Genomic DNA, 19,537 nt, shown 5'->3' with positions numbered 1-19,537 from the left:
ATGTTGAACTTTATCACATCGCAACACGAATAAACTCATTTATGGCCGCACAAAAAATGATTATGCCTTGTGTTTGCCTGCAATAAATTTGATTTATTCCTGTAGTAATTACAGTCACTGATTTGGTAAAAGTTGAAAACATTTTTTTTTTCCCCAAGCATAAGAAGATTTCTGCATTCCCATTGCTACTGCAGTGCAACACTTTGAACTTGCTTAGCAGACATGACAAAAGGTTTTAATTAAAATACTAGCGAGATTAGAAAAAAAACATTTGTCTGCATTAACTTTGTACATTTCTCCTAATTCTTTAATTCTTGTAATAAAGGAAAAATAGCATGACTGAGATAAGAGGTTGTCCTCCCTCCTTACTCCCCCTCATCAGTAAAAGATTGTGTCAGAGCTCTGGGATGTTTTGCTTAATCCCAGTGTGGGCTCTGAAGTACCGCTGAGATGTTACTTGTTGGTGCAGGGATGCGTAGGAGATACTTAGGAGGTTTTATTCACCAGCAGGAACATGATTGCAGCATGGTTAGGGATATGCTGAAATCTATCCAGGTATCCCAAATAATTGTAAAATAACTCATTCTTGAGTTATGCATCATCTGAATATTCTGAAATTAAAGAACCAGTTACAAAACCAATAGGGTAGCACTGGGTCCTCCAGGAATTTTTCTGCCCAGTCCATGCTGAATTTGAGATGAACCCCAAAGTAGAGATGAGTGTCAGAGTTCATTAAATCTTTCCACTCTTATTTTGCTACCTTGTAATAAATATCCCATTAACTGAAATATGATTTTAATAATGATGTAAATCATGAAGAAACTTTGATGTAAATCAGTCACTTTGATCTTACTTTGTTACATTTCTCAAAGGAGAGGTTAATTATTAGTAGTTTGGTAATTATTAGATTGCCTTGATTTGCTGCTAAGTACAGCTTCTACAATAAGGTAACACCTTTTGTCAAGATTATTATAAGCCTGTGTTATAATTGTCTAACTATGTCATATAAGCATTCAGGTACTTCGTGCTCATATTTTTGGTAATAAAATATTTGTTTAACATATATTGAGTGCTGAATATACAGTTGCATTGATGTAAGAATTTGAATTCAGTTGAAATGCATGAAACAATATTAGCTACGTTATTCCTAAATTTACTGCATACATAAATCAAAAGCAAACTTACTGCATTTTGCTTTTTGAATTGGTAAGGGAGTGCTTTTCAAGGTTTAAAATAGTCAAGGTATTAACTCTGGATAGTGACTGGAAAATGGTTTCGGCCCTGGAGGATTTTTTAAGTGGTAGATCTCATCCTCTTGCCCTTAATGTTTATTTCTACATCTGAAAATGAAAATAAATCTTCATGCTATGTTATTTCTTAATTGATTTCTTATTTTGAGCAAATCAGGTCATTAAATGGAATTAGCTGAATAAACTGAAATTAGGAAAAGAGCAATTTCTGCATGAGCTGAAAGGTCAGTCACTATTTTGAGTTGGTTTAGTGCATTACTTTCAGCTGTTTAGCCTCTCAAAGGCTTGGGAAGGAAATGCAGGTTTTTTGAACATAGATCTGAATACTTCTGATGCATGTTTTAATATTATGTGTATTTATAAATATATAAAATATGCTGTAATGCTTTAGAAACATAAACCTATTTTTAAAGTACTTTAAAACATTATTTAAGTACATTTGAAAGTCAGTGTTTAGTTTGCTTCTCAGGGAAAAAGCCTTAACAATGTGAAAAGACAAATTCATGTATCTGAGTGCTTTTGTTTGGTGTCACTTTTATAAGCACATTGCAGGATTGCAAGAAATAAGGACTCTGATTATCTGAAGTTGTTCGTTGTGGTTACTTTACTGTTTGGTAGTGTTAATACACTTCTAAATGTGTAGTGCTGATATAGCCTTTGTAATTAATGTGGAAATCTGTGGTGTTGTTTACATTTGTTGTCACATTCAGTTTTCTGTAAGTTTCAGAAGACACAACTATTCAGAGCATGATGATATAAGGGTGGAATTTTGGAGTAAAACGGATATGCAATGCGTTTATTTTATCAATATATTCCATTTTTTTGTGTGCTTTATTTACATATATAAAGTTGAAATACAGGCACCTCTGAGACAGGATTTTGGCTTACTTTACTAAGCAAATAATAGAGTGTATTGTAAATAACTTTTAAAAGTGCTCTTTATTTTAATACCTTCTGTTATAGAAGATCACTCACTGGGGATGCTAACTCATGGTAATTCTGGTAGGGAGAACTGTTTATTTAAAAATATACTTGTCTGGATTTTGTGAGTATATTCACCCACCTTTAATATGCATCTGTAATAGATGTTCTGTACTAATGGATGTGTGATACAGTAAGTGCGTTCATCTGTTCTCACTTCAAACGCGTGTATTTTGTATTTAAGTTACAGCTCACCTTTAACCACTTGACAGAGTTTGGATATTCCAGTCTGAATGATTATTGCGATTCCAGCTCTTGTCTGGGATGGTGGCGTTGCTGCTGCTGAAGGGAAAACCTTTTAAACTCATGCAGGTTGATGCTATTTTTACGTCTCAGTTTTTCTTATGCTTTTAAAGGAGGAGGAAAGAAAAGAGTAGTATGTTTTGTAGAGGTGTAAGGAAGCTTGGTTATAGTCAGGATGAGAATTTGCTGGTGGTAGTTGTTAACAGGCTTGGGTGTTGCTGCTAGTTCTCTAATATTAGTGCATTCTCATGGGTCTTTGGGCTTTGTGTCAGAAGCCTCATAGAGAAGCAGATAACATCAGCTCTTCAATGCAGTGGAGGACACACTTCAGGCAACACTAATGTGAACTTGATCTAATAGTTCCTCTGATATTTCCCTTCGTGTTGTTTATCGCTTTTCTTGGATTTATGCTGTAGCAGGATGTTAATGCTAGCTACTTGAAGATGATGCTGTTGTGATAGTCTGATGCGACAAATTGCAATGGATTAAAAAGAAACCAACCTTTCCAGTGTATGTTTTTGCATTAATTTTGTAACACTTGTTTCTTATAACATAAAAATCTCTTTCTCCGTTACAACCAGAGTTTCTTGTCAGTAAGCTGCTGATCTGCCAAAGAAGGCTGAGAGCCACTGTTCTTCAAAGAACAGCCCCAGTTCTGACTTCACGCTCTCTGTTATATCAGTGACACGCTTGCAAGTTTGTGTAATAGATAGTTGCCTGGACTGTTTACATCTCATTCACTCCTGTACCCCTGTGCTTAGAGGTGTTCTCCTCTTCCAGTGTTGACAAGATACTGCTGTGGTCTTTTCTTGTTCTGAAAAACTTCAAAGTCCTGTGGACTGCCTTAAAGTCAGTTCTGTACAGGAGTCTGCTTGATGTGGAGTTAAAACCTTGCAAAAGAGGAGGTGGGGAACCACTACGCAGTGCTTGGAGAGTGCTCCTATCTAGCTCTTCCGGGACAAAGCAACTGTAACAGTGGTCAGCTCCTTTTCTGTTTTTCCAGGCTAGTTCAGTATCAGTGCAGGTTCTTCTCAGACAACAGTGTTGCCAGGGTCTGTACAATGTGGAGAGCTGGAAGTTTGAGACCTTGGGTATAGCATGAAATAATTCCTTCCCTTGGCAAACTGCAGCACTGGAGTGGCTGTTGAGGGAACAGATGCTTTGGATGAGATGATAGCTGTCACTTAAGCATCTTATTCAGTGCCAGGTATTTTCATGCAAGAAAAGATATGGTAGACTGATGTGTAGTAGTTGGTTTCTTAAAAAGCATAATTCTGATTCTAATTCCTAATAATTAGCTACTCTTAATACCTAAATATGTGTCTTTATCCCTTTGATTACTCAGTAGCAATGGTAATTTGTATGCCTGTCATCTGTGTCTACTCATTCTGTAAACCTCTAGTAAGCTTTGGAAGGCTTCATTCCCGTTACGCGTTTGTTTAAAAGCTCAGTACACTGAGGGGGGAGAGGAGGTGCTACATGGCAACCTGTACTGGCAAGGAGGTTCCTGCTTTTCCTCCCGATTATTTTAGCATTGTGATGACGAGGGCAAGTGGATGAGTCCTTGGGAGAGTGGGAGGTGGGAAATGAGATTTCTTGTGTTCCAGGGAAATTGTTCATCTTGTTCCAAGCTGGATTCTTGTTTTGCTTTGTGTCATCTCTCTTGAGAGAACAGCCAAGGAGAAGTATAGAGTCACGTAATAACTTAATAAGAGATTCTAAACAACTAGAAGGTGAATGTGGCCTACGTGTGCTTGACTGTTGAAAGTCCAATCTGGTCTTTCCAGCAAAGTTTGACAGAGATTGTTTAGTCATAGAGTGTATTGCTATAGTGTTGTGTGTACAGGAGTAATATGAGAACAGCAAGAAAATATACTGATATTACATCAATTGCATTAAAAGCTTCAACCGCATCTTGTTTTGTTAAGCTTAAGCTTCTATGGAATCTACCAGTCTGGCTGTGTCAGTACCACTGAAACAGAGAAAAGCCTTTAATCTGGTACATCTCTGAACAAGATGACGTAGCTGCTGCCCTTCAGTCCTCGGCAAGAACTACAGGCTGCATATTGACGTGCACCTGTACCCTGTGATGCAGATTTGTGGTTGTTCCTGCTCCTTTGACACTACTGGGAATGGGGAGTGAGATGTTCAGCTGTGCTTGGACAAAGTGGTAGTGTGTTAGTTGTATAGATCTGAAAAGAATTCAGCCCATCTCCCTCCGTCATGCAGACTAGATAACTGAGTTCAGCACTGTTTTTGCTGATCAATACAGAAAGCACTGTAGGAATTACCTTGTTAGAGTAAAAATGTAGCAAGTAAAACACAGGCAGGAACTTTATGGGCATCAGAAGTAAAATTCCTGATGGAATCTTGAGTTCCTGAGGCAGTATATTACACCTACTGAATATCTCAGTTGTGTGAAAGGACATAGTTAAAAAGGCTTCTTCAGTTTGCAGCTGTGGCTGTTGGTAAACTCATATGAGAAGTTTTGATACACTTGACGTTATAGACATGTGTGGCATCAGTTTTTCCCCTTGCCACAAGATCCTCAAAGAAGATAAAGTGTACAAGCAGTGTTCCTGGATTTCATACAGGTGGGAGTAATGAGCTGTCATTTCTCCTTGGAAATCCTTGTAACTTGTTCATCAAAATTAGTCATGCTTGGCTTCGTAGTTAAGAGAAATTGTTTCAGAATCGGAGTGTCTTAAGAAATGTTTTGGCTTATGGTGAGAGGTTTGTGCCCAGAACTCAGGTTTCCGTGTTTGACCTCCTGTTGAGAGCTTACTGCCAAAATAACAGATAATCTCCGACAAAACACTACCAAGAAAACAAACATATATCGGCTCCTTTCCTCTTTTATTTCCAGAAGCAAGCAGTGGGAAGACCAGGCAAAGATGTGTGTTTTAATAGTCTTGCTTTGCCTAAAAACTGTTGTGGGTATTGGTGGGGTTTTGGATGGTGCTGAGGGTCCATCTTCCATCTCGAGGGGTTCTGCAATAGGGAAGGTTACCAGCATAGCACAAGGCAGAAACGTGGAGCACTTAAGCCAACCATGAAATGCCAACTCCTCCAGCTCTAGAAATACTCACATGACTCAGTATGGTAAAGGGCATGGCAAATATTTGCCCAGTGATGCCAAAAAAAAGGACATGTTTTTTCTGCTGTGGTGTGGTATGCTTTCTAAGTTCCTTAGTGTAAGGATGCTGTGTTAGATGGCTTGGAAACCACAAGCCTGTCAATTGGCATTCTTACTGCAGTAGGCAGGAGCAGGGTTTCTTCTCTGCCACATGCTTTGGATTTTTTGAGTGCAGCCCTTTTGAGCATGTCTGCACCACGTGAGATTCCTCTATACAATCATGGCTTGGTTCTCCACAGTTTAACAAGCCTTTCCTTTGAATCATGCTTTTTTGTTGTCTTTTGTGTTTTGTAGACACTGAAGTCTGAAGCGATTGCTGAGCTGAGAGCTCCATTGTGACCCAGAATTGCATTTTCCATAGAGATAAACTGGCGCTTGAAAAGATGGGATTTTTTTTTTTTAATTGTTCTGTCCTTGTGCCCAGCTCTGGTTTATACTTGGAGAAGCCACAATATTCTTCAGATATCCACAGAGTTCTTGAATAAATTAAAGTACAATTCAGAAAACAAACTTGCTTTGTAGTTTAGTATCAAAGCAAGAGAGGCCTCAACACTAGCTCTATCTGCATAGCTAAGACCAGTGCAGCTCAGGCACGTGCAAATCAAATGTTTCTTCATCTTCTTAAATGAGTTTTCTCACTGATTTGCGGAATATCAGCTTGGTTCTTTATTATACAATATACAGTTTCTGCAAGCCAGATGTTCACCAAAGGTAACATTAGACACTGAGCAAATAATTGTTTCCTGTCACACTGCATTGGTAACTGGGAGGAAAGTGTTTCCTAATTCGTATTTGTGCAGAACTAAATATAGCTCTAGTGAAGCTTAACTTCAGCTTCAGCCACTCAAGTCCCTGAGAAATTGAGCAGCGTGTTTGTCAGTCACTGGAAAAATTACTTTAGACATTCTTGTGTGCTTTTTGCCTTCCCACTTGTGAGTTTTCTAATCTTAGGACTTGAGCATGAGGCTCACCAAATTCTCAGAAAATCCTTGAAGTCCTGGGTTATTGCTGTCTGCAGGGGGGATTGCAGGTATTTTCTGTTAGGAGTTTTAGGATAACCAACCCTGGCTGCAACTCCCCCATTCTATATTTAACAAAGGCAAGGTTAAACTGTCCTGTGTTCATGTTTTGCAGCAAAACCTATTCTGATTTTTTTACCTTAAATCTGTTAGTTCTTACTCTATGGCTGTTCTGTAAAGCTGATGACATGATGCATAAGATCCAGATTGGACTGTACAAGTGAAATCATGCTGGGCACCTGGAAAGAAATCTGATGTAGAAGTTGTATTGAATAGATTGTGTCTCCTCCCTGGAAAGCATGCAAGTGCCTCCATATCAAGTCTGTCAGGATAACAGCCTTCGTGCTGCATCTGCACTGAAAAGGCAGCACTGCTTCATAAGACGATGGAAATGCGAAATGCTGGGTTTTGGAGCTTCAGTCTTTTGGCTGGCATCTGTAAGGACGATGCTTCAAGTTTATGTCATCCAGTGGGTCTAGGTGTGAGCTTGGCCTCAGAGTTAATTCCATTCCTTTTTTCTTTTGTGTTTAAATTCATGATGATAAGCTGATCCTCTGTAGTCATCTCTGCTTGACAGCAAGCAGGGTGAGTATGTTTCAGAGGTCTGAGGGATCTTAAATTCAGAGTTCATAGGGAAACCAAGACATTACTTAGTCATTCGTTTGTGTCACTTCTTCAACCTTAATTGTGCTGCCAAGTTGTGTATTTCATCAGCGCTCTGCCCAATTTCATCAATGCTCTACCCAACTTTCTCATGGTATGGGTGATGCACATAATTAGGAAGAGGAGGGAACATGTTTGCTGTTGCTAGTGGGGTGGAGGAATCCTGTGTTGGCTCTGCCAAGGAGAGATTCTTTGAGGAAGCATTCTAAAGAAATCCAAAGGAAATTGGTTAGGTTTGTAACAGCTTTCCTCCTGGCAGACTGAGATTTATTTATACTGTAGGATGTGACAGGCAGTTCCTGGTGCCTTAGCTCTGAAGTGTAAGGGATGGCTGGAAATACAAGTGATTGCGTTAGAAGCTCTCCTTCCTCCAGTGGGGAGAGTGTTTGAGTTTGAACTCTCCCCTTGTTTAGATCTCTGAAGTTTGGATCTTTAAAACCATTCTTCACTCCAAAGACCTACTAGTACAGTTGTCATCCTTCCCATCTGAGATGGGCTGGACCGGGCTCACTTTAGAGGCCATTAAAGCTCCTTGTTTCATCTTCCAGAGAGGTCAGCAGAGAAAGACAGAAGTAAGTAATTATTCCCTGCCTCTCCTCCAGTAGCTGAGTGAGCTGTGGAAGTTGAAACACCATTAAATCTCTGATGAGCGTGGAGGGGCTACAAAGCCTCTGCAGCCAGGGAGCTCGTGGCGTGCAGTGGAGGGGGTGCTGGGTAACAGGTGGCATTTAGAAACTAATAAATATTTGTGAATAACAAGGTGCTGTTGGTAAGGAAACAAATCGACCCGCTTGTGAATATTTACAGTGATGACTTTCAACACTGCTGGGATTGCACAGTCCTTTTCCAGCTGCCCCATGGCTTGTGTCACAACATCTTACACTGGGGTCAAACCTTCCTGTACTGTGGGGCAGCAGCCAGTGGAGCAGTTCAGCAGAGTATATGCTTTTAGAAGAGTATTCTCACCAGTTTGGTATTAGTGGGCCACTAGGTCCCAAACATCTAAAGTATTCTTCGCTGGTGGAGTAAGCCATGCAATTTAGCTTGAGATTTCTTCCCATTAAGAGCCAAGCCGTGCGCAGAGATAATGCTATGTTTGAAGAGTAAGCAGGTGTTAAAGGTTCTTCTCCCTCTTAATGTTGTGTGCAAGTGTTTTACAGTAGATCAAACTTGCCTAATGTAATCTTCATAATGCTTTCATTTAAAATGCTCCCTGTGGTTTGTATTTGTGGAACTGAAAGAGCAGAATCTACTTTGTAGCTTGGTGGGGCGGGGTGTTCGATTGAACATATGTTCACACTGTCATTTGGGAAAGATAATAGGTTTTTAACCTCTGTCAGTGTTAGACTGAGGTATTTATGGAGCTCTATGAAAGCTGTGCTTAGGCAGCTAACCTTGTAATACAGGTTTTTCACAATTTGCCATTTTCTTGTGATAAGTTGCAGCTTCTCTTGGCCTCTCACAGTGCCTGTTGCTGTGTCAGCCGGCATGGGCACTTACCAAGAAATGTGGAATTCCTTGTTGTCAGTGCTGCATGAAATGCTCATGGCTGCTGGTGTTGGCTGCTCAGTAAATACTGTCACGTAGACTGAAAACCCAGCCTTGGAAAGTTTCAGGAGACACTCTTCTGGGCTTGACACATGGGAACTGGCAAAAACTGGGGTGGTAGCGCTCATGGTTTTGGTTCCGGAGGCGCCCAGGTGGAGCTGTGGGTGCTGAGCTCTTGTTCCAGGGTGCTGCAGGGGATGTGCCCTTGCTATGTGTGGCAGAGAGGCTCTCAGCAGCCTCTCTGCTACTTTTGCTGGCCTTGAGTTTAACATAGGAGACAGGGGAAGCTGTGTGTAATTTAGTGTGCTAAAATCCCATTGATACGGTCTTTCTTCAGTCACTTCAGGCTTCTAAATGAGCCCAAAAGAGACTGCAGTGTGCTTCACGGAGGAGGTTATCTCCAGTGAACTGCCATTACCACTTTCGTCACTGCTGATTAGATTTTTCTTAATGTTTAATCCTCAATGGCAAAAGCCCTAATGTTTATGTCCTCCCCGTGTGCAAGCAGAACATCTGTTTTACAGAGTTGGCTTTGACATCCAGAGCTGAGTCAGTGTAAAATTTTAAGTATACACGTCGAAGAGATGCAATGAAATTCAGAGCATAAGCGATTGCTTTGGTGTGTGCAGGTCCTGTTGTGGAAGGGGCCTTCAGGAGCCTTAAAATGCGTATTAAATAATGCTTGGTATGACCAAGGGGATTTTCTGTCATCATCCTAAAATTCTTTGCTTTCTGTCTCTGTTTTATTATTTCAGTTGCAGAAAAGATCGTTTATTTGTTTAGTTACTTTGGTGTCATGTTCCCCTTTCTTTCTTAGTAGTAGTGGTGCCACAGTGGTGTAGCTGAGAATAGTTGACTTGAACTGCCCCTACAATGCAAATGGAAAATGTACTTATGCTTTTGGGAGAAAGGAGTTTATTAGTGAAATACATGCATGTGTGCTGTGGATGACTGCAGCTCTGTGTGTTATAACTGCAGGAAATTCCATAGGGTTGCCAAAGAATAAATTCAAAAGAAACACATGAAAAGTCATACAATTAGCAGCAGAGACTGATATGTTTAAGGGAGAATATTAATCTAAATTGTTGGCTTATAGAAATTTCAAGCATTTTTATGCCTTTAATAAAGGGTTGCCATTTAAGTAGCTTAAATATCCTTCTCTGTATACAATGTGTTCGGGGATTTAACAAACCTCTTATTGCTGGATGGATTCCACTCAGATGTGATTGCCATTCTTGCAACAAAGAGCAGCTGATGAAGAGAGTGAAAAGAGCCAGTGCTGAAGTGGTCATTGTGTCAGTTGTGGGGGAAGGGAGGAACCAGATTTGTATAATCTATCTTCTGTTCATTTAGTATGTTAGTCTTGGACATGGGCATCAAGGTGGATGTATGTGTGTGTGCCTAGAAGACGGGTTTCCTCAAATCCTGGGGAGCCTGGCAGGAGATGCCAAGGTACTTCTCTAGGGTTTAGACCTGAGGGATGGAGACACTGGGGGACAGCTGAAGGTGGGATGCTGACCTGACACTGAGCGAGAGATGCTGGGGTAGAAAATCCAAATGCTGTATAAGAGGGGGAAAAAACTCATGTTGTAGATAGGGGAACTTGCAGGGACGGAAGAAGGGGACAAAGTTATGGAAAACATACCGAGGAGCACTGTGCATAGATATTGGCAGGGTAAATCCTCTGGGTTTAAAACAGGAACACGCTCTGAATGACTTGCAGTGAATGCTGCTGTTGTGTGCCAGAAGTAAATATAGTAGAGTAAGCACTGCTACAGAGTCGTTGAAGTCAACGCTGCATAACATAAAATTGCATAATATATTTGTTTGTGAAGGTTATTAGAACACAGTTTTAAATGGATCCGAGTCCTTGGAAAGGTGAGTGTATTTCTGGTTGTCTGTCCTGAGATTTCCAATATATCCCAGTCTGACCTGGCAGCAGACTGCCAGCAGAAGGGGTGAGCTTGCTCTTCCCCTCCTACCAGCTCTGGTGCTTGTCCGACCGGCTCCTGAGCAGGTTCCTCTCACTGTGCCAGGAGGGAGGGAACTGCCTTCTCTCCCCAAAATTGAAAGCAAGGGGAATTCTGTTGTCTTGCTCAGCTCAGGTTGGGAGGGGATGAGAGAGAGGGTCTTCCAAGGGGAGTGTGTGTGAGAGGATAAATGGAGATATCTGTAGGCGCATGGGGTGGGCAGGCATCTCAACCCCATGTCCCATCTCGGAGCTGGAGTGAACCAATGGCTTTCCTACCCTCTTCCACCAAGGATGTGAATAGTGCATTAATGCAGCATCCGTTAGAGACTCGGAACGTGGGGCACTGTCACACTGCTGAAAGAGTGCTGAAACTGTTTACGAAATGAGTACTCTGTAAATGATAAAAACTAAATAACGCATTCTCTGCATCTGCATAATTTTGAATCACTTATCCTTCTGAGGGCTATAGTCATTTGGCTTACATTAAAAAATGCTTAATGGTGTAATTGAGCTCAAGCCGTCGGTTGCTGAGCCGAATCGACACTGCAGATAGGAGGTGTGTTTTTGGGGGGACATGTAGGTTTCCTGAAATGTCACTGGGAGCATGGAGCAGTGCTCTGAGGGCTCAGAGTGCTGTGGCTAGGACAAGTAGGAGGCACGGTCAGGGCTGTGAAAGATAGGGCTATCTTTCAGAAAGGGCTTTTGAGACCTGGAGCAATGGAAGTGGGATGTATCTCTGTGGTGATAACATTGCAGGTTCATGACCTTAGGAGGCATTAGGAGAAAGATACTTTTTCTCGGAGCTGAGTAGGATGGGAAGGGGTTACCAGCTGTGGAAGTGCTGCTTTACCCTGCACTGTCCCAGGGTTACAGAAAGCTGCAAGGATGGTGCTGGGCAGAAGTTAGTGGGGTAAGAGAGGAGGATGGGAAGTCATCTCAGATCAGACTCCAAGAACTTGCTTGATTTGGGTGGTAAAATGAGCCCTGACAGGCAGGTGATGTAATTCATTTTTATTGTCAAGGAAATAAACCTCAGGGTTAGGGGAAAGCTCTTGAGGCTGCTGGATCAGTGTTGGCATGAAAACAAATGGCTAAAAGCTGTTCAGGAGTAGATGTTAGGCTGAAAGTTAGAAGTTTTTTGACTATTGGAAGAGCTCGGTTCTGCAGTAAGTACTGGATATGGAGGCTGAGGAAGAGCATTTTCAGTATGTTGGGGTCTATTGCTGTGATTTGGGTTTTGGATGTGATACTTGCAGTGGAGAGCCTGAGGTAGTGGTCTGTAAGGGAAACACCTTTCCCATCCACATCTGTACGTGGTAGTGGATTATCATGACCACATTGTGTCTGAGGAGGAAGGGGGAGCTGTCGTTTGCTGTCACAGTTTTAAAAGCATCTGGATGGGAACATGCGGTGAACCAAATCTCTTCTTCCCCAGGGTGGGAAATGCATGTCGTTAAGTGAAGTTTCGACCTTTGCTTTACATTTCGTCTGTGCATGTCTCTGCTGTTACGGTCACTTATGACACTTACGTTTGTTTGTGTTTCTTTTTTTCTAGGTATTTTTATGGCCACAGTGGTGTCTCAGCGTCTCACAGGCATTTATGGATTTATTCTGAGAACGTTCCTGTGAGGTAGGGAAACGTTACCACCTTTGTTTTACAGACTGGCAACTGAGGCACAGGGAGGTAAAGGTTGGGTGAGGAGTCTGTAGCACAGCCAGCAGTGAAACGCTGATTGCCAGCAACTTCTTTATTGTCTTAATCCCAAACCCAGCTCCCTGTCTTTGGCTTTTTTTGTTTATTCCTTTCCTTTTTTTTAATCTTTTATTCTCTCCCTGCTCTGAGTTTTAGTCAAAACAATCTGCAAGGGGTGGGGAGGACCTGTGGAAAATATGATTAGCGTTACTGGTGTCCTTTTTTTAACATTGTTACTTATGAGTTGAAATGCCTTTCTAAAAATACCGACAGATCTGTTTATGTTAAGTGATCAACATGTTTAGACTTCCACAGTTAATCTGTCGTGCTTTTTTTGAGTCAGTAACTCCTTTATCCTACCTGTCTAGGCTTGTGCCTGTTGAATTCTTACCCTGCCTAAGTTAATGCCATCCCAATCACCTAAAGCAATGCCAGGAATTTCATCATCCATGCAAAGACCTGATTCATGTCAGGACAGGTGTAAAGTTTCTCAAGCGCACTTATGTATAATTACTGTTTAACTTTATTTTTCAAAGGTCTTTGTAAGCCATCTGAAGTGTTGAGCTCTGAGCTCCTGGATTTGCCCAGAAATTGGATTTTAGCGCCTGATTAGTAATGCTGATCCCTTTCAAAAGTATTGCAAAGTTCCCGACACGTGTGCGCACACTCAGTTACAATTTACACCATAAAAATCAAGTATCTTGAACAACAGCTTGAAAAATATCTTCCCCCCTGCTCCCAAGTAAAGAATTTTTAAGATAGCTTTCCCCTGAGCCCTTCTTTTCCTTCAGGTTGGTATTTAAAGCGTGGCTTTTCCTACTTAAAGGAGTTTTCTTAGAGCAATGACTGTAAGAAACCAGCAGGCTCTGACAATTAAATATTTTTATTGTATATTAAAATAAGCAACATTATTAAAATGCAAATATTGCAAAGAAATATTTAATGCCATTTTTCTAATCTTGCAGTCTGTAAAATACACACACGGAATTACATTTATGTTCTTGATGAATGTATATTACGTGTCTTTGTGTCCCCAAGAATGAAGCCCTAATGACTCAGGAACTGTCTCGAAGTGTTCTAAATAAGATTAAAGACCTGGCCAGTGACCTTAACAGTCAATTAGACTATGCATTACTCAGCCCAGTATTTGTGGAGTGTACAAGAGAAAAGAAAACTCATTAGCTAAGATGCTGATGCCTTAAACAAGATTTCTCTAGAAAGGAACAAGAAAAACCAGGAACTGGTCTTGTTGCATAAGTGGAGATTGGAAGGCTCACAGTAGGGTATGGGTGTTTGAAAGCAGTGCTGGTGAGGTCCTGAGGAGTTGAGAAAAACCTGCTAGTGAGCTGAAAGGCTTTTTGAAATAGGTCTTGGTGTTGGGTCAGGCAGTGGCAGGTGCAGTAGCAGATTGAGCTCAGGTTTTGGGATGTGCCTTCTGAGAGGTTATACAAAGTCAGCACGAATGGGAAGGCTGGTTTCGGAAACCTTGTGTTTCACAGAAACATCAGGGCAGGGAAGAGTGTCTTGGCGTGTGATCCTGCATGTTTGGTTTTTATCAAAGCTGATTCCAGGGTTGGCAAGATTGCATTTGGAGGCAAATAGGAGCGTGAGCAGAAAGGTTCCAAGCTGCTGTGCCCACTGAAGAACAGAGTTTACACACTGCATTCTGTTCTCTTTCAGTTCAGGACAGGTGAGATGAAGGGGTGCCAACTACTCAGCGGTACAGCCGGGTCAGATTCCTTGTTCCCCACTGGCTTCCACCCCTTGCAGGTTCACCTCGCTTATGGAGTCATTGGCATGAAACCAGGCTGGCAATGAGCAGCATTACAGAGCGCATCCCAGTGATGGGTTAATTTGTTGAGATGAAAACCCAAAAACCCAGGCAGTATCAGAATTACAGGAGAGTTTCTGTCATCTTCAGGATGATATTTCTTAATTAATCATCTGCCTGTAGTTTTATATTGTGTTCAGAAGCATCTTGGAGCAGTCCTAGGCTGGAGACAGCTGCCCCACTGGGACGATGCTACATGGTGACAAGGCTGAGCCAAGAGCACTGACAGCTATACATGGGAGCTGAGCCTGCAGCTTGGTCATGCTGCTCTTCAGTAAAACAGTGGGCCTTGAGGGCTTGAAGTTTTATAGTGCTTCTTTTCTGCTATGTGCAGTTACGTATGCTTTTAGCTGACCCTGAGAAGTTCTTGTATCATTCTTAATGTAAACTCAGGTTTTAGGCAATAAAAGACAGACTCTGACCATATAAAGCGTAGCTGCAAGTACACTGAGAGAGGCATGCAATAACATCTTTTAAAGTAAGGGTTTTTTAACATAAATTGGGCAGAATCTTCCTGATGTAGGTCACGGGTTGTCTATAGGGGTTTCTTTTAAAATAATCTCCTTAGCGAAGTCCGTCTGATTGGGGTGGGAGGGGCAGGGAACTGGGAAAAAGTGTACTTTTGCTGTTCAGATGAATGGGAGAATAAAGAAAAGGAAGCCTGTTCAATCATGTCAGGTGGAATCTAAAGCATCAAGGAATGATGTTACAGGAGAACCCCTGAAGCTAAATTGTAACCTAGATTAACAGAATACAGATTAAGTCTTCAGGAGTTTGGAGACTTCAGTGCATCCTGAAGCAGTCTTTTGACATTCATTTGAACTAAAATTGTTGTATGCTTGCTCTGTCAGGGATATACAAAAATAGCTAAAGTTTCCATTTGAATGTTACAGTCCTGAAGTTAATGAATTTATTAAAGTGGAGATTGCTTGAAAAGGTTAAAACCCCCAAACTCAGGATTTTCATTTTTGAATTGGCTATTGCTAGGGAAATATTATATATCTATGGGATTATATATACTTATGTGATTGGGGTTTAGGGGATTGTTATGCATGCAACATTACCACTGAAAGCTGGGCACTGGAATCCCAGTTAAAACTGAGACTTCTACACTGTTAGTTTTCTTCATGACAATGTTGAATTATAAACCCGTTGTCATCAGGTCACACTGTCCCCTTATAATACTTTAACTGTTTTTAATTTGTTTACATTTTGTAAAATGTGTCGTGGTACCATGCTCTAATTTAAGGGGTGTTTTCTGTGATACAGTTTATGTATTTCTGCAAGACTTTGCCATGTAGCTTATGGGATTCAAAGTGATTTGATGATGTGTTAATGCCACATTGGCCAGAGCATCATGCAAAGCAGCGACTTATCCGTTAACTTTTCACGGTAATACGGTGAACAGTATTTTCTGTCTGTGTTTAAATGAGAGCGTTGGAAAGACTGATGGCTGAATTTATTGGCATAGCTCAAGCATTCTTTTATGTATGGCTATATATTATTTTCTGGGGGGTACTTAAGAGTCTTTGAAGGTCCTTTTATCTTACAGATGAGTGTAGTGCTTTAATATATTGGATCCCAAAGGGCATGACTGCTGGCCATTTACCTGGTTTCACAGGGTGTTCTTTGGAGAATGCATGTGGAGAGGGAAGGATGGGGTTCCAAACTCAGACTGGTAAAATCCCCTTCTGCTGTGAAGGTGTATGCTTTAGCTGTCTGCAGCAAGATATGGTTTCAGAAGAGTATTTATGAAAAAGAGCATCAGCAGAAGCTGGAGATGTTACAAGATTTAACCATGTTTGTAAAATTAAACATGAGCTTTAGCCCTCTGGTCTTTTTCATTTCCCTTTCTATTGTATAATCAGAATATTGGTAGGTGGCTTTTGTTTTGTCACTTCACCTGTTTAATTTAGCTATCTGAGGGTTATGCAATCAAGGTATAATCACCATAACTGGCAATGCAACCTTGTCATCCCACAGAGTCAGCACTTGCTCCTACTCTGGCGCAATGGCTTTGAATAGCTGCCACCCTGTGTGTGTGTTTTCTAAACCCAAGACAAGTGCTGAACTCATTAAAAATACATGCTAGAGAAGTTAATGTGCATAAGGAGTTTTGGTACTGAGATCTCCTTTGAGGATACTTTTAACTCTAATTAACTTGGTTTCGTTCTATCTGCTATCAGCATAGGCTTGGCTGAAACCAGCCAGTATTGGTTAGGCTTCTGGTTTGAAGTAGAGCCCAGCAGGATGGTGGATTAAAGCCCCTGCAGTTGTGACTGTGCCCGGGTTCCCGGTGCTTGTGCCAGCTCCTGGGGCTGTGCCGGGCACGAGCACCAGCAGTGCCATTCCTGGGGGCAGTGTGCTGCATTAGGTGGATATGCAGCCTGTTGTACTCTAAGGCAAAACTCTGGATTTCTAGAGAGACCTGAAATAATGAGGTTTGCTGAGCTGTGATTGAACAAGTGCATGATACCAAACTCCTCTGACAGAAATAGAGTCGGAATTTTTCCACTAATGGAATAAGGAACAGCAGCAGTCTGGTCTGGCTTTTCTCTCTGTTCATACTTTCTTTCTGCCCATCAACAACTCCAGGATGATTTCCAAGGATTTTACTAATTATGATCTGTTTCTCAGGGGAGGCAGGCAGCGAGGCAGGGATTAATGATGGTTGCATTTGGAGTAAGAACAGGTACAAGCAGACACACATTGAAATATTGGGTGGGTTTTTTTGGACCTGGCAGTGTTGGAAATCAAGCTTTGTTATTCTGTCCAGTAAAGCAGGTTTTGCTGAAAGCTGATTATAGTATTTTGTGAGCGAAGGTGTTCACTGTATCACTCTGCAAAAAAATGCTCACAGATCCATATTCAAGAGTAGACTGCTGTATTTTGTGTAACTGGAAGAATGTATGGATCTCTTGCATTTTTATCACAGCAAAAGAAAATGATTTTTTGGTTGGTTTTGACTAGTTCCTAGGGTTTTAGTCTTGCAGAAGGACTTTTTAGATAGAAACATCAGGTAAAATAGATTCTGGATTTAAACACTGGGAGGAAGGTGGTGGGAGGGGGGGGTGGGGAAGGGAGGGAAGGAACCACCACCCAGCAGTTTTTGAGTGTTCATCGTTTCCTGAAAATTGGACCTTTTAAAGTATTTCAGGTTGGGTACAGTAAGAAATTGAGGCATTCGAATCACTGACTGCTTTTGAGAATGACAGCCAGGATCTCCATTAACGTTGCATCTTCTGCCTAGGGGATCACGGAGCAGAGACTGATGTGCTTTGAGGATGGAAATGGAACAGTTTAAGAAGTTACTGTGCTTCAGATGAGATGTGGTAACAGCACACAACTGTGTCTAGTTCGTTTTGCTGAAAAACAAAATAGAAATCACAGAGAATGATCTAAGGCTGTCTGTTTTACTTTCCATAGAAGCAGGCTAGCTATGCTCCTGTAATAAGTTGACATGTCTCAGCTATGAGGATGGTAATTTCCAGTTGATGAAAGGTAAATTATAGCTAAAACAGGTGGGTGCATTAAAATTGTAATGTGCTTGAAGATACCTGCTTTGTGTTCACATGGGAGTGGTACTTGCTGTGCTGGTTTGAACCAGTGGTCAGTCTAATTCAGTACCCTACCCCTGGCAATGATCAGTGCTTAGATAACTGAGGCAGTGTGCAGGAAATCATGCATTTGATTATCAAATGTTTTATCTGCTGGGGAAGTGTTGGCTTCTATGAATGTATCAAACCAAAACAGGCTGGTTTAGTCACTGAGGGCGTCCCTTCTAAAATGCAGTTACATTTCTCTTTCTGTGCAGGCAAGGAGTTTGTTATTTCTTTGTTTTCTCTGCAGACATCTCAGCTGAGGGTTGGTTTAAGCCATATCCAGTGTTTATTCTGGCTTGGTTTTGGTGCTATTATTTTGATGGGTTGAGGGTTGTTTTGGGAGGCAGTGTGTGTGTGGTGTTTCAGGATTGGTTTTTTTTGGTGTGGTTTGTTTTTTAGTCTTTGTTCTCCTGCATCTCCAAAAAGCCAGTCATGGTGGGTGCACAGTCTGGGTTGGGGGGGGTGCGTGTGCTAACTTTATAACTGAAAGAATACTAAATGGGTTTAATGTAGTTACTGTATTGCATGAGTGTGTCTTCACATTAATTAAAATTCATTTAAACAAGGTGATAGGAGTAAAGTGCAGAGTAGGAAAAGGATAGATCAGAAACAGCAGATAAGATAGGTGTACTCAAATAGTCAGAGCCTGATGAAATTTGCCCTAGGGTACATCAGCAAGCAGCCAGGCAACCTTTGAACCACTTACAATTATCTTTTAGAAATTGTGAAGGGCAAGAAAGGTCCTGGAGGACTGAAAAGGGCAAATGCGGTACCTGCCTTAGAAAGGGTCATTCCCTACGAGTTAGTGTAACTGCAGTGCTTAGAGAATTGGAGCACAAGTTTTAATCAGTATCTAGGAATCTGGAAGGGAAGGTGGTGATGATAAGGACTGGGGGGAGCAGTACCTCTGATGTTACCTTGACTTCAGTAACTTTTAACATAACCTCCTGTGGCATTACTGTGGAATAGGGAAATACGTGTATTTAATGATACAGTAAACAAGCAACTGTTTAAAGATGGTGTTTGAAGAGTAGTTACCTATAACTTGTGGTGGAAATCAGGGAAAGAAGGGGGGTGACAGGAGGAATTGTGTGGATACACCCCTATTTGTCTTGGGCTGAGCTTTGTTTGCTGTTCTCTTTACTGATGTGGACAAGGGAATACTTACTAAATCTGCAAGCAAGCTCAAGCTGAGGGGGGCTCAAGCATTGTGAAGCATAGTTAAATGGTTACGGTAGATTGAAAAAGCATTTGTAAATCGGCAGTGTATAACTTAATGAGCTGGAATGAGGAAATGCAAAATGGTGAGGATGTGGCTAGCCTGCACAGCCATAGAAGAGCGCTCTGGGACACGTGCTGGATCACCACCTATGCACAAGCTAATAGTTGCAGAGAGGACAGCCTCCATATGGAGTGTATTAAGAGGACTGTAATTAAAGGTAATGGTTCTGCCATGGGCAGTGCTGCTCAGGACCTGTGTTGAGCTGTAAGGATGGTACATTAGGGAGTGTGGATTGGCCAAGGGCATTGCTGGATGTGCCTGGGGTCGGGAGGGCAGATGAGATGTGGAGGTTCTTGGAACTGGGTCCAGTCAGCCTG

At 41.5% G+C, this 19,537-nt stretch overlaps 1 protein-coding gene across 16 annotated transcripts in view; it reads left to right on the top strand.

Annotated features, from left to right (window-relative positions):
• The window catches only part of PTPRF (protein tyrosine phosphatase receptor type F), a 395,978-nt gene that overhangs the window by 83,762 nt on the left and 292,679 nt on the right, over positions 1 to 19,537 (top strand). For 14 of the 16 annotated variants that reach the window (XM_061345047.1, XM_061345058.1, XM_061345056.1 and 11 more), the window contains exon 2: positions 12,368 to 12,442. The exons of the other annotated variants lie outside the window; for them this stretch is intronic. The gene's annotated coding sequence lies outside the window, so the exon portion shown is untranslated. The remainder of the gene's footprint in view (positions 1 to 12,367; positions 12,443 to 19,537) is intronic. 16 annotated transcript variants of the gene reach the window in all.

Source organism: Neopsephotus bourkii, unplaced genomic scaffold (assembly GCF_033783945.1).
Source record: "Neopsephotus bourkii isolate Nb327-2 ecotype Australia unplaced genomic scaffold, CSIRO-AGI_Nbou_v1 NB_234, whole genome shotgun sequence".
NCBI lineage: Eukaryota > Metazoa > Chordata > Aves > Psittaciformes > Psittacidae > Neopsephotus > Neopsephotus bourkii.
This window is presented reverse-complemented; position numbering and strand designations above follow the sequence as displayed.